This window comes from Trachypithecus francoisi, unplaced genomic scaffold (genome assembly GCF_009764315.1).
Source record: "Trachypithecus francoisi isolate TF-2019V2 unplaced genomic scaffold, Tfra_2.0 Lachesis_group12, whole genome shotgun sequence".
NCBI classification, from domain to species: Eukaryota; Metazoa; Chordata; class Mammalia; order Primates; family Cercopithecidae; genus Trachypithecus; species Trachypithecus francoisi.
In genome coordinates this window covers 81,602,214-81,616,223 of record NW_022681457.1, presented here as the reverse complement: position 1 = coordinate 81,616,223, position 14,010 = coordinate 81,602,214, and the positions used below count along the sequence as shown (strand labels likewise).

General features: G+C 48.2%; 1 long non-coding RNA gene across 3 annotated transcripts in view; it reads left to right on the top strand.

Moving 5' to 3' along the window:
• Window positions 1–14,010, top strand: part of LOC117092752 — a 42,123-nt gene that overhangs the window by 1,193 nt on the left and 26,920 nt on the right. For 2 of the 3 annotated variants that reach the window (XR_004440898.1, XR_004440897.1), the window contains exons 2-3: window positions 5,890–6,063; window positions 6,760–7,643. This is a non-coding gene — a long non-coding RNA (uncharacterized LOC117092752). Of the gene's footprint in view, window positions 1–5,889; window positions 6,064–6,759; window positions 7,644–12,880; window positions 13,241–14,010 lie in introns of those variants that run through there. The other variant, XR_004440896.1, reaches the window with a different exon arrangement.

Sequence of the window (14,010 nt, the reverse complement as noted above, 5' to 3'; positions counted from 1 at the left end):
AAAGCTTGGGGCCACCTCTCTCCTCACCCCTGGACAGAGCCCACTAAGTCCTGCTGACTCCGCTGTCTACACCACCTCATCCTCTTTCTCTCTCCTGCTGTCTGCAGGGCCTACATCTCCACTGGTCTTTTGTCCTCCAGTCCTGCACCCTGCCACTCTCCTGCTCATCTGTCTGAAATTGTCATGGAGGGAGTAAGGGCCAAGCCTGGCCATCACGGTCTGTCTTCCGGGCACCAGTTTACACACTCAACCTCGCCCCTCACACCAGCAACTCACATCCACACCTTTGCTCAGCTTGTCTCCTCTGCCTGGGAATCCCCCCGCCCGCCACCTCAGCATACCAAAAAGCACCATGGGTCGTTCCTCCTCAGGGAAGTTTTCCTGGTTCTCCCAAGTGGAAATCTTTCTCTCCTTTACCATTTGGTGTTTTGTAGGTTGCCACTTTTCTTCTGTCTGCCTTCCCTCAGCCTGTGAGCACCTCGAGGACTAGTTCTGCAGCTGAGGCACGTGGGTGAATGATTGAAGGAGGGAGGGAATGCACGAATGAGTGAGCAGCTAATCTACCTGTCTCGAATGTTCCTTCCACTCCAGTCTGTCCTGCTGATACTTCCAGGCTTTCCTTAAGTACCTTTTGGGTTTTGCTACTTCCCTGCTCAGAGTCTCTCCACAGTTCCTTGTTTCTTAGCACATCTAGTCTACTGTCTATGTCTTTTCTCAGTTGTGGGTTTGCTTCACTCAGCCCATGGGTCACACTTACCAAACAGCCACCTTGTCCTTCTCTGGGCCAGCCCCGTGCTGGCCATTTTCCCAGCGACAGAGACATGTGACCCTGTTGTTAGCCTCATGGAGGCCCCAAGCTGGAGGGGGAGCAAGAGGGGAAATGAGCAGCAACAGTACCAAGTCAAGCATAGAGGGTTAAGAATCTGTACAGGAGCAGAACTTGTACCACAGGGGAAGGAGAGTGAGTAGAGAGAGCATCTGGGAAGGGGGAGGTCATGCTAAGCAGAGTCTGGAAGGCTGAATAGGAGTTCACCAGATGGATCGAGGGAAGGCCATTCTCAGCAGAGGGAAGAGCATGTGCAAAGGCAGCAGACTGCCAGAATGATTACCTAGGGGACTTAAGAATCTCTGGGCCGTTCTTAGAGATTGATGATGGAGCCCCAGATCCGAACTCTGGAGTCCCAGCTCTGCTGTTTACTTGCAGACATTCATGGGCAAACAATGCCTTCTCTTCTCTGAGCCTGAAGACCCACATCTGTAAAATAGATATAATAAACCCTTCCTGGGTAGGCCTGAAGGAAAGTGGATGTTTATAAAGGCTTAGCTACATAAACTGTACTCGTTCTTGACTTGAGAAATTCAGTCAAATCCCCATCCCATGGTAGGGTGGTACTTGAGGAAAAAGCAGAGTGGCCAGAAGAAAAGCTTTTCCTTCACCCACTCCACCCCATCTGCCCACACACAGACCCCCATTACCCTCTCTGTGTTCCTCTCTGTGAATGTTTTATGACCCCTGGAGGCTACTGGTCAGAAGCAAATTCATCAGAAGCTACTGACACATTCATCAGAAGGTACTGACTAGATTCTTAGGTGGACTGGTTTGTTTTTTGGGTGGCTGAGTCCTTGGAAGCAGAATTTAACTCCAACTAGGGAATGAGCCCTAGAGAAGCCCCCAGGAAATAGCATCTGAGCAGAGAAGGTTCGGGTGCAGGGGGAAAGGGGAGCAGGAGGGGCAGCTAAGTAACCCCTGTGGCTGGGGGATGGGGGCTCAGGGAGGAGAAGAGACTGAAGGAATCACAGAGACTGAAGGTGGAATCACAGAGGCTCCCAAATGTCAGGTTATAGGAGTTAGGGCTTTATGCAGTGGGTAGTGGTGAGCCATGGAGAGTTATTGAGCAGGGGAAGGACCTGAGGAAACCTCAGTGTCCCCACAGGCCTACCCTACCTGAGGTACTAAAGGGGGTGTGAGGAGGCTGTGGAGCCCCAGCATTCAGCTTGAATGACCTAGTGCCCCTTCCCTAGTCTGCGCCAACACTGACAGCTTTGTTCCCTGGAGGCTGCCTTTAGTCCTGGATGGAACTCAACCTCTTCTGGGTCCGATTCTAAGCAGTTCCAGCCCCAGCTAGTCTGGAGGAAAAGAGCTGTCTGGGACTAGCTAGCAGGGAGGTGTCAGGTGCCAGGCGGATGCTAGAGCCTAGTGCGTGCCTCAGAGCATGCAAGTGGGTCGGGGAGGGGTGTTGGTGTTGGTGGTGGCAGGGCCATGCAGGGCGGGTCTTAGCAGCTCCAGAGTTAGGAGTGAGTAAGGCGGGCTGGGAAAAGACTCTGTTGCCTTTAAAGGCAAGCGTCCCTGGCAGCCAGGAGGAAAGGTTTTGCTGAGTCAGCTGCAACTGGTACAAGGGGGGATAGCAGAGGCTGGGACGGAAGTGCCCCTAATCCGAAGGATGTTTTGCAATTCAAATCCTCCTGTATTGCAGGCAAACACAGTGCTGGATTCCAGGAAGGCCTGATGGGCCAGGCACGACAGTTTTGTGTGTTTAATATTTTCCTTCTGATTTGCATACCTGCTTGAACCACCTGCTCCCAGAAAACTTTTCAGCATCCCTTCTTTATCTTCTGTATGCCCCTTCTTGACCCTCTGCAAATGGTCTTATCAGGGCCACCACCTGCTCGCTGATGCTGGGGGAATTGAAGGGATGTATTCCCCTCCCTTCTCTCTTTTTTTTTTTTTTTTTTGAGACGGAGTCTAGCTCTGTCGCCCAGGCTGGAGTGCAGTGGCCGGATCTCAGCTCACTGCAAGCTCCGCCCCCCGGGTTTACGCCATTCTCCGGCCTCAGCCTCCGGAGTAGCTGGGACTACAGGCGCCCGCCACCTCGCCCGGCTCGTTTTTTGTATTTTTTAGTAGAGACGGGGTTTCACCGTGTTAGCCAGGATGGTCTCGATCTCCTGACCTCGTGATCCGCCCGTCTTGGCCTCCCAAAGTGCTGGGATTACAGGCTTGAGCCACCGCGCCCAGCCCCTTCTCTCTTGAGTACCAGACTTTTCTGTCCAGCTGCCTGCAGGACAGCCCTCTGGATGTCCCACAGGTCCCTCACACTCACCATGCTCAAACCTGAACTCATTATCTTTGCGCATCCCTTCCTGTCCCCACCCTAGAGATGGCTGCTCTAGCCACCAAATTGCCCTAGCTAGAGATCTGGTATCTTCCCTGACCTCCCTCTGTCACCCTCATTCCCCATATCCAGTCAATCCCGTGGACTCTGCCTGCCTTCTCCATGCGGACAGTCCCTCCTACAGCATAGGCTAGGACCACTGTTCATTCATCCTTCTCCCTGCCACCACACTGGTCTCTTTAAAATGCACAGCTGACCAGATCACCGCTTTGTTCAAACAGCTTTCCATGGCACGCAATAATGTGGCTGAATCTCATAGACATCATATTGAGTGACAGCAGCTGTTCGAAAGTGTGATTTCATATGTAGAAAGTTTAAAAACAGGCAAAACTTATCTCCGGGGTAACAGCACTTACCCTTGGAAGGGAGGGTCGTGACTCTGGGGGCAGGTGCTGGTAATCAGGGCGAGGCAGGTGGAGACCAGATCAGCCGTACTGATTTTTTTTTTATTTCGCCTCGAGCTTTAATATGACTCAGCACAGCATGTTACTAATCCTGTTTTTATTTAAAATTTTGATATTTTGTCATCATGGATTTTTTGCATTAATTCTGGTTTTTCAAAAATACTGCATTAAAAATATGATTTATCCTGATGACAGAGTCTGCCGTCCCCCTCCACCCCTGCTTAAATTTTATAGGGGAGGTGAGTGCCTTTCTTGTCACACCCTGTTTCTGACTGTGTTAGTAATGTTGTTTCCTCAGGGTGCTGAGGAATCAGGGTGCTGGTTGCAGGTGTGTTTAGTTTGTGAAAGTGCATTGAGCTGTGTACATTTCTGATTTTCGTACTCTTCTGTATGCATATTTTGCTTCAATTAATTTTTTGTAACTTAAAATATTTCCATGATTCCAAGGGAGTGTCTCCATCTGCTTCTTCCAGTGTCCCCACAGGCCTACCCTACCTGAGGCACTAAAGGGGGTGTGAGGAGGCTGTGGAGCCCCAGCATTCAGCTTGAATGACCTGATGCCCCTTCCCTAGTCTGCGCCCACACTGACAGCTTTGTTCCCTGGAGGCTGCCTTTAGTCCTGGACGGAACTCGACCTCTTCTGGGTCCGATTCTAAGCAGTTCCAGCCCCAGCTAGTCTGGAGGAAAAGAGCTGTCTGGGACTGGCTAGCAGGGAGGTGTCAGGTGCCAGGCGGATGCCCCAGCACCAAAAACAGCACCTGGCTCACACTGGGTCTCATACATTTTTGTTGAATGAAGGAATACAATATTTCAGTTAATTTAATTCCAACATCAACTTTATGAAATGAGTATTTTTCTATTTTCTTTTCCTTTTTTTTTTTGAGATGGAGTCTCACTGTTGTCAGGCTGGAGTGCAGTGGTACGATCTCAGCTCACTGTAACCTCCGACTCCCAGGTTCAACAGATTCTTCTGCCTCAGCTTCCCAAGTAGCTGGGATTACAGGTGCGCACCACCATGCCCAGCTAAATTTTGCATTTTTAGTAGAGACGGGGGTTTCATCATGTTGGTCAGGCTGGTCTCAAACTCCTGACCTCGTGATCTGCCCACCTCGGCCTCCCAAAGTGCTGGGATTACAGGCGTGAGCCACTGCACCTGGCCTTTTTCTCTCTGTTTTCTAAAGAGAAAACTGAGGCTCAGGGAAGTAATTTGCCCAAAATCACACAGGTAGTAAATGTGAGTGCCAGCACCTGGATTGAAAAAATAAACGGAGCCAGGTGTGGTGGTGCAGGCCTGTAGTCCCAGCTACTCAAGAGGCTGAGGCAGGAGGATTGCTTGGGCTCAAAAGTTCAAGTCCGGCCTGGGCAACAAGATGAGACCCCCCCCCACCACCACCATCTCTAAAAATAAATAAATAGGCCAGGCCCAGTGGCTCACACCTGTAATCCCAGCACTTTGGGAGGCCGAGGTGGGCAGATCACGAGGTCAGGAGTTCAAGACCAGCCTGACCAACATGATGAAACCCCGTCTTTCCTAAAAATACAAAAATTAGCCTGGCATGGTGGCAGGCGCCTGTAATACCCAGTTACTCAGGATGCTGAGGCAGGAGAATTGCTTGAACCCAGGAGACGGAGGTTGCAGTGAATTGAGATCGCACTACTGCACTCCAGCCTGGGCAACAGAGCAAGACTCCGTCTCAAAAAAAAAAAATTAAAAATTAAAAAAAAATAATAAATGGATGGCTTGACTCTAGAGAAACGTGTTAAATCAAATGCTGCCAGATTATCTGTCTTTAAAGAAAGCAACAAAAACAACAGAAACTCCAACCGGCACTGCCTGCTCTGATCCAGTACCAGTACAAGCAATTTGCTTTGCCTGGCTCTTATCGCTTAGATTACAATTATTTGAGCCTTATCTTCCTCTGAGATAATGACCTCCTCTAGGGCTGGGGCTCAGGTGTTCCTGTCTTCCCTCTGTCCAGCAAGTTATTTGGCACAAGAAAGAAACTATAAATGTTTAATAAATGAATGAATCAAAGAATGAATGAAGGAGGAGGCTGACAGTGGTATGTGGTGGGCGGACCACAGGTTTTGGAAACAGACCTCCTAGCTATATGTCTTTGGGCATGTTACCTCACCTGAATCTCAGTTTCCCCACCTGTAAGATGGGGCTAATAGCAGTACTCACCTCTAAGAATTATTGTGAATATGAAGTAAGGAAACGTGTTATCAGGTGACTGTCCTACAGTAAATACTTGAAATGTGGTAACTATTATTATTTCCATTTTTTTACATTCTCAAAGCCTGATTTTCTTCAGGGTTGCAGGGATCTGCCCCTCTCAATTTCCGCGTATTGTTTTCTGGAGGTCTGTGAGGTTGGAAGAGGAGGACCTGATGGTGCTTCCCCCAGGAGCTTTCTTCCCCATGGGGTGGGCAGAACTCTGGAACAGTCCAGACGTCTGGCTTCATGGCCCAGCTCCACTTTGCAATTGGTGAGTTGCTTATTACCAGTGAGCCTCAGTTTTCTCTCTGTAAAATAAGGCCCAGAATAATCTGTGTTTTTTGTTGTTGTTGTTTTGTTTTGTTTTGAGATGGAGTCTCACTCTTTTCGCCCAGGCTGGAGTGCAGTGGCACAATCTCAGCTCACTGAAACCTCTGTCTCCCGGGTTCAAGTGATTCTCCTGCCTCAGCTTCCCGAGTAGCTGGGATTACAGGTGCCTCCCACCACGCCCACCTACTTTTTTTTTGTATTTTTAGTAGAGACAGGGTTTTACCACGTTTGGCCAGGCTGGTCTTGAACTCCTGACCTCAAGTGATCCACCTGCCTCGGTCTCCCAAAGTGCTGGAATTACAGGCATGAGCCACCGCGCCTGGCCCTCTTTTTTTTTTTTTAAGACCCAGAATAATATTGACCTTGGAGATCTCTGGGGAGGATTCAATGGCTTGGCCCTGGGCCTAGTGCACAGTAAGCCCTCCACAAGTGTTGAGTCTGAGGAATTAACCTGGCACCCTGAGGCTGGGGGAACAGCAAGGAGACCAGAGGGACCCTGAGAAGCCCAAGGACTGATGGGAAAAACAAATAGCCTGGCATAGTTTTGTTTTATTCTTAGAATCATATTTCTCCAGAGAAGTGGAATGACAATGCCTTTCATCCCGATATAACTTTTTCTTTCTTTTTTTCTTTTTAGAGATAGGGTCTTGCTATGTTGCCCAGGCTGGCCTCAAACTCCTGAGCTCAAGCAATACTCCTGCCTCAGCCTCCCAAGTAGCTGGGACAACAGGCCAGCACCACTGTACCTGGCTTTGATGTAACTTTGTAACTCTGCAAAACTCCTTCCCACATGTCTTTCCTTGGGTCCTCCCCACACCTTATGCTGCATGCAAGACTAGAATTATTCATGTATCCACAGTTGTGGAAACTGAGGCACAAAGAAATTAAGCCACTTGCTTGAGATCACAGTGAAGGAAGAATTTGGAAGCAAACTGAAGATGTAAAACCTGGGCCTCCTGACTTCTAGATACCACCGTGCAGCAATTTGGATCTGAAAGAAAGTACACAGCTTACGCCCGGACAGAGCAGCCGGTGTCTAGCTGTGCCCACTTGCCCCGCCCAGCCCCCACCTGTATGCCACCTGGCAGTCATATGCACATTCATCACAGGGAGCTGGCTGACTCACACATTATACTGGGGCTGACTCATGCTTTGCAAGAGGGAGAGTGAGAATCAGTTGAGAGCCACAGGAGCCCCTGCTTTCCACATCGAGGCTTGAGATTCATGCCTCACAATCCACGGCAGTTTAGTTCTTTAAAAAGGGAAAGCACTGTGAGCTGGCTGGAGCTGGGGATCTCTGGACTCAGAGAAGAGTGGTTTGGTTCAACTCTGGGCTCTGTTACAAGTTGACTGGGTGACTTCAGGCAAGTCATTGTCCCTCAGTCTCTTGGGCTTTGTAACAGAGGGGTTGCAACAGATAAGCGCCAAGACTTTTCAAGCATCTGAAAGACTGTTCTTGCTCTGGTTTGAGAAACCTCGTCATAATAATGTTGTATGTGTTGCTAATTTACTATGTGCCAGGTAAGTGATTGGTATGGGGTTATTAATATCTCATTTAATTCTCATAATGAATTCTAGATTTACTATTTTTTGTCCTATTTCTCAAAGGAGGAAACTGAAGCACAGTTTCAGAGTGATTTTCCCAAGGTCGAGCAGGTCAGCAAGTGTTCGAGCTAAGAATTAAACCTGGTTTGTCCCCAGACTTTGCATAAAATCTAGTCTAAGGCCGGGCGTGGTGACTCATGCCTTTAATCCCAGCACTTTGGGAGGCTGAGGCGGGTGGATCACAAGGTCAGGAGTTGGAGACCAGCCTGGCCAACATGGTGAAACCCCGTCTCTACTAAAAATACAAAAATTAGCTGGGCGTGGTGGCAGGTGCCTGTAATCCCAGCCACTCAGGAGACTTAAGTCAGGAGAATTGCTTGAAATCGGGAGGCAAAGGTTGCAGTGAGCTGAGATCATGCCACTGCACTCCAGCCTGGGTGACAGAGCAAGACTCCATCCCAGAAAAAAAAAAAATTCTGCTCTACACCTTTATGCTATTAGACCTCAGTTTCCTCACTTAAAAAAATTAAACTACATGACGTAAAATTTACCATTTTACCTATTTTAAGATTACAGTTCAGTGTCATTGAGTGCATTCACACTGTTGTGCAACCATTGCCATCATCCACCTGCAGAATTTTTTCATCTTCTGAACCCACTAAATAATAATTTCCCGTTCCCTGTGACCCCTAATCCCTGGCAACCCCCGTTCTACTTTCTCTGTGAATTTGACTACTCTAGGTATCTCATTTAAAGTTTCCTCATCTTTAAAACTACGATAATAAAGATCAAGTGTTATTCGATCCTTCTCCCAGTGGCATGGTTCGCTCAGACTTGAATTTAAGTCACAGTTCTTCTACTCACCTACCCCTCAGGCAGATTGCTTAACCCCTTTGCCTCGCTCATTTCCATGTCCCTAAAGTTGGGCTGGTGGACCCTGTTGGGACGATCACAGGAGACAATGGGGATGAAGGTACTTGGAAAACCCAATGCCACTTCTAGAACGTGTTATACCATCTTCCTGGCGGGCTGGAACGCTGGCTTAGATTTATAGTTGTGACAGCTGGGGAGGCTTTAGAATTGCACATTACAACCTGGCCAGTGCCCAACCCGACATTTGGGGCTGAGGCTGGGAGGTAGAAAGCACATCATGGAGGGCTTTGACTGCTTGGCTATAGAGCCCTCCCCTCAAGGAGCTTACATTCCAGCCTGTGCACCTGGTATTGTAAAGTGACTGGTATAGTCTTTACTTACAGAGAGTGCTCTGTCTGTCCTGCGTGGTTCTTTTAACTGGTTCCCAGAGGCCTGGTCTCGTGGCTGAGAGTCCTATCTTCCCTATTTCCTTAAAGTAGTGATTGTTAGGATATTTTGGTTGCAAGCATCAATGCATTTAAGCCAGCTGTCACCAAAAAGGGAGTTTTTGTTTGTTTTTGAGACAGAGTTTCGTGCTTGTCACCCAGGCTGGCGTGCAATGATGTGATTTTGGCTCACTGCAACTTCTGCCTCCCAGGTTCAAGCAATTCTCCTGTCTCAGTCTGGACAACAGAGTGAGACTCTGTCTCAAAAACAAACAAACAAAAATGTTGTTGAAATCCGAGCATGGTAGCGGCTTACGCCTATAATCTTAGCACTTTCGGAGACCGAGCAGGCAGAGCACTTGAGCCTGAGTTTGAGACTAGCCTGGGCAACATGGCAAGACCCCATCTTTACAAAAAATGCAAAAATAAACTGGGCATGATGACGCATTTCTGTAGTCCTGGCTACTCAGGAGGCTGAGGTAGGAGGATCCCTTGAGTCTGGGAAGGAGAGGTTGCAGTGAGCTGAGATTGCTCCACTGCACTCCAGCCTGGGTGTCAGAGCAAGACCCTGTCTCAAAACAAAACCACAAAAATGTTGTTGAACGGAGACTCTACATTCATTGACATGGTAAGAAAGTCAAAAAGTGTTTTTGAAGGGGAAAAAACAGGTTGCAGAGCAATATGTTTATCACATTTTTATTTTATTTTTTATTTTTTATTTTTATTTTTATTTTTTTTTGAGACGGAGTCTGGCTCTGTCTCCCGGGCTGGAGTGCAGTGGCCGGATCTCAGCTCACTGCAAGCTCCGCCTCCCGGGTTTACGCCATTCTCCTGCCTCAGCCTCTGGAGTAGCTGGGACTACAGGCGCCCGCCACCTCGCCCGGCTAGGTTTTTGTATTTTTTTAGTAGAGACGGGGTTACACCGCGTTAGCCAGGATGGTCTCGATCTCCTGACCTCGTGATCCGCCCGTCTCGGCCTCCCAAAGTGCTGAGATTACAGGCTTGAGCCACCGCGCCCGGCTGTTTATCACATTTTTAAAAGTAAATATGCATATGTAATATATTTGGACTTCCGTAGATATATGCTAAATGTTAAATGAACTATGGAGAGTAGAATTAGGGGTAATTATTATTTTCTTTTTTTGTAATATCTGCATTTTTCTGCAATGAATGGGTATCAGTTAAGTAATAATAAAACAGTTCCGCTAGGCGCAGTGGCTCACGCCTGTCGCAGTGGCTCACACCTGTAATCCCAGCACTTTGGGAGGCTGAGGCGGGTGGATCACCTGAGGTCAGGAGTTTGAGAACAGTCTGACCTACATGGAGAAACCCTATCTCTACTAAAAATACAAAATTAGCTGGGCATGGTGGCTCATGCCTGTAATACCAGTTACTAGGGAGGCTGAGGCAGGAGAATCGTTTGAACCTGGGAGGTGGAGGGTTCAGTGAGCCGAGATTGTGCCATTGCACTCCAGCCTGGGCAACAAGAGTGAAACTCTGTCTCAAAAAAAGTAAAGAAAATAACAATAATAATAATAAAACAATTCCTACCTCCCAGGGCTACAGTGTGTGTTAACTAAGACATGTATTTACATATTCCATAAATACTTATTAAGTACCTAGTACGTGATGGTATTTGTGGAAGCTGCACAATGACTGGCCAGTGGTGGAGGCTCAGATCGCGCCACTGCACTCCAGCCTGGGCGACAGAGTGAGACTCTATCTCAAAAAAAAAAAAAAGAAAAGAAAAGAAAAGAAAAAAGAGTACCATCTCAAAACTTAGTGGCTTTAAACAGCAACAGCTTATTATTTCTCATGATTTTGTGGATTGACTGGTCAATTCTGCCCCACATGATGGTAGCTGGGGTGACTCATGCAGTGGCATTCAGCCAGACACATGGCTGGGCCATTCTCTCCATATGGTGTCGCATCCTGAAGGATAGCCTGGACTTCCTTATAGCGTGGTAGCTGGGTTCCAATGGGGACTGTTCCAAGGGGACAATCCTCAATGTGGAAAAGCTTATCAAGCCAGGTTATATCAATGCAAATCATTCTGGATTTAAGTTGCTTTGTCTCTTCATCTCTCATGAACATTCCTGTGTGAGTAAATATTCTTCCCAATGTGATTTTTTTCTTGTTGTTAAAGACAGGCTCTGGTTCTGTCACCCAGGCTGGAGTGCAGTGGCATAACCATAGTATAATCATAGCTCACTGCAGCCTTAAACTCCAGGTCTCGAACAATCCTACTGCCTCAGCCTCCCACATAGCTGGGACTACAGGTGCACACTACCATGCCCAGCTAATTTTTTTTTTTTTTTTTAAGAGATAGAGTCTTGTTGTATTGCCTAGGCTGGTCTCCAACTCCTGGGCGCAAGTGATCCTTTCACCTCAGCCTCCCTAGTAGCTGGGACCACAGGCATGTGCCAACAAACTAATTTAAAAAAAATCTTTTTGAGAGATGGGATCTCACTGTGTTGCCCAGGCTGGTCTCAAATTCCTGGACTGAAGTGATCCACCTTCCTCTGCCTCCCAAAGTCCTGGGATTGCAGGTGTGAGCCACTGCACCCTGCCCCCAACATGAGTTTTTTTTTTTTTTTTTTGAGACAGAGTTTCGCTCTTGTTGCCCAGGCTGGAGTGCAATGGTGCGATCTCGGCTCACCAAAACCTCCACCTTCTGGGTTCAAGCGATTCTCCTGTCTCAGCCTCCCGAGTAGCTGGGATTACAGGCATGCACTGCCACACCTGGCTAATTTTGTATTTTTAGTAGAGACAGGGTCTCTCCATGTTGGTCAGGCTGATCTGCCTGCCTTGGCCTCCCAAAGTGCGGGGATTACAGGTGTGAGCCACCGTGCCCAGCCCCAACATGATTTTGAACGGCTAACTGATAGCCCATCATTGAATGAACCAGTTTCCTCTTGATGAATAATTCGGCAGTTTTCGTTTTGGGGCAGTTATGAACAACTCTGTGAAGGACAACTTTGTGTCAAGAACCCAGTACATATCACTGTAGGAGAAGGATTACAGGGCCGAAGGACAGGTGAATTTTTAAAGCTTTGCCAAATTGCCCTTCAGAAAAAATGGTACATTTTGCACTTCTATTAGCTGTAAAGAGACCTGCTTTTTCGAAATCCTCCGGTCAATACTGGGTGTGATTTATCTTTTCAGTCTTTGTCAATTGGATCAGTGAAAAATGGTGTTTTATCATTGTCTTCAAAAGAGAGGATTAGAAGTAAGTTACCCAGAGCCAGATGCTTAAGAAGAGAGTTCTTGTCTTTTACTCTGAGGTGGCCCGAATAAATCAGCAGGGTTGAGGCCAGGGCAATGCAAAGTGTCTCTCTGCACAATGTCAGGCTATTAAATGCACAGTGTCCCTCTGCCCGCTGACTCAGGCTGTAAAATTGGAGCATGGTGCTGACAAGAGTGCTCATGGCTGTGGGGATGAGGTCACTGTGTCCTCACTGTGCGGTCGACTGGGACAAGCCCATTGCTTTCCTGTCCCGTGTCTGTGGGCCTTCTGGCAGAGAACAGGGCGCACGGCCTCACCCTCCACGCTCGTGCTGGCTTTCACCTTGTTCCCTCTGACCCACTCTGGAGGACCTGGTGCTGCATCTGGGCCAGGCTGGCTGTAACTAATAAGAGTTGTAAAAAGGGGCGTGTAAAACAGGACCCTGAGATTGGTCTTTGTTTTTGAGCAGCCAAAGCCATACCTCATAGTGTTAGAAGTGTTAAAACCGGGGGATCCTTCTTGTGTGGAAGCAGGGTCCTGGACTCAGAGCCGACCCTGCTTCTTCCTAGCTGTAGAGCAAGTAAGGGAGCTTTTCCGAACCTCAATTTCTTCATCTCGAAAATGAGGGTAATGGTGATTTAAGGACTCTTCTCTTCTTCCTCTGTGCCTGATGCTTGTGATTCTCACAGGAACCCTCAAAGGCTGAGTATCCCACCCAGTTTACAGATGAAGCAAAGTGAGGCCCAGAGAAGGGAAACTGCTTGCCCGAGATCACCCAGCAAGTAAGAAACAGAGCTAGAGATGAGCTCAGGTCAGCACGGAGCCACGCAAACTCCTTCTGCAGGCTTTGTAAAGGATTGATGAGAAAAGCAGATGGTTAAGAGCTCTACAACTCTGTGAGGTAAAGAATATCTGCAGGGCTGGACACAGCAACTCTTACCTGTAATCTTAGCACTTTGGGAGGCCAAAGTGGGTGGACTGCTTGAGTCCAGGAGTTTGACACCAGCCTGGGCAACATGGTGAAACTCTGTCTCTCTAAAAAAAAAAAAAAAAAATTAGCCGAGTGTGGTGGTGTGTGCTTGTAGTCCCAGCTACTTTGGAGGCTGAAGCGGAAGGATCCCTTGCACCCAGGAGACAAAGGTTGCAGTGAGCTGAGATTGCACCACTGTACTTCAGCTTGGGTGACAGAGCCAGACCTTTTTTTTTTTTTTTTTTTTAAAAAAAAGGATATCTGTGATTACAAGATTACAACGCAATTTTGAAAGCCTGCTGTTGCCCAGCTAGACAGCTGGAGTTATTCTCAGTGGTGGGATGGCTGAACTGAGGGCCCACTGTGGAGAGCTGGTTTCCCACTGGAGTTCTCTGAAAAGGTGCCTGATTTCACAGCTCTGATTCTACAGAGGGAGGCCGGGCCCTTCACGTAATTGCTACCGTTTATTTATGGAACTATTCCTCTGTGCGCGATGCCCTTTATATGTGTACAGTCTGTGCTGCAGTCAATTCTTATAGTGATTCTATGCAGAATGTACTTTAGAGCGGACTGCTGGGATGCAGAGTGGGTAGGTAACTTGCCAGCTTGGTGGGGCTGGGTCTCCAGCTGGTTGGGACCCCACCCTCCTGTCATGGCCCAGGAGTGAGGCATTCAGGGCTGGACCACAAGTGTTTATGAAGCTTTGTGCTCCATTATCCCATCAGAACATCTTCTTGGCCCTGGCAGGCAGCCAGGGCAGGGCCATTCTCCACCTTACTGACAAAGAATCCCAGGGAGGGGAAGAGGGTGCTCCCCCCACACCCCTATTGCCTCTGCCTGCTTAGTCCA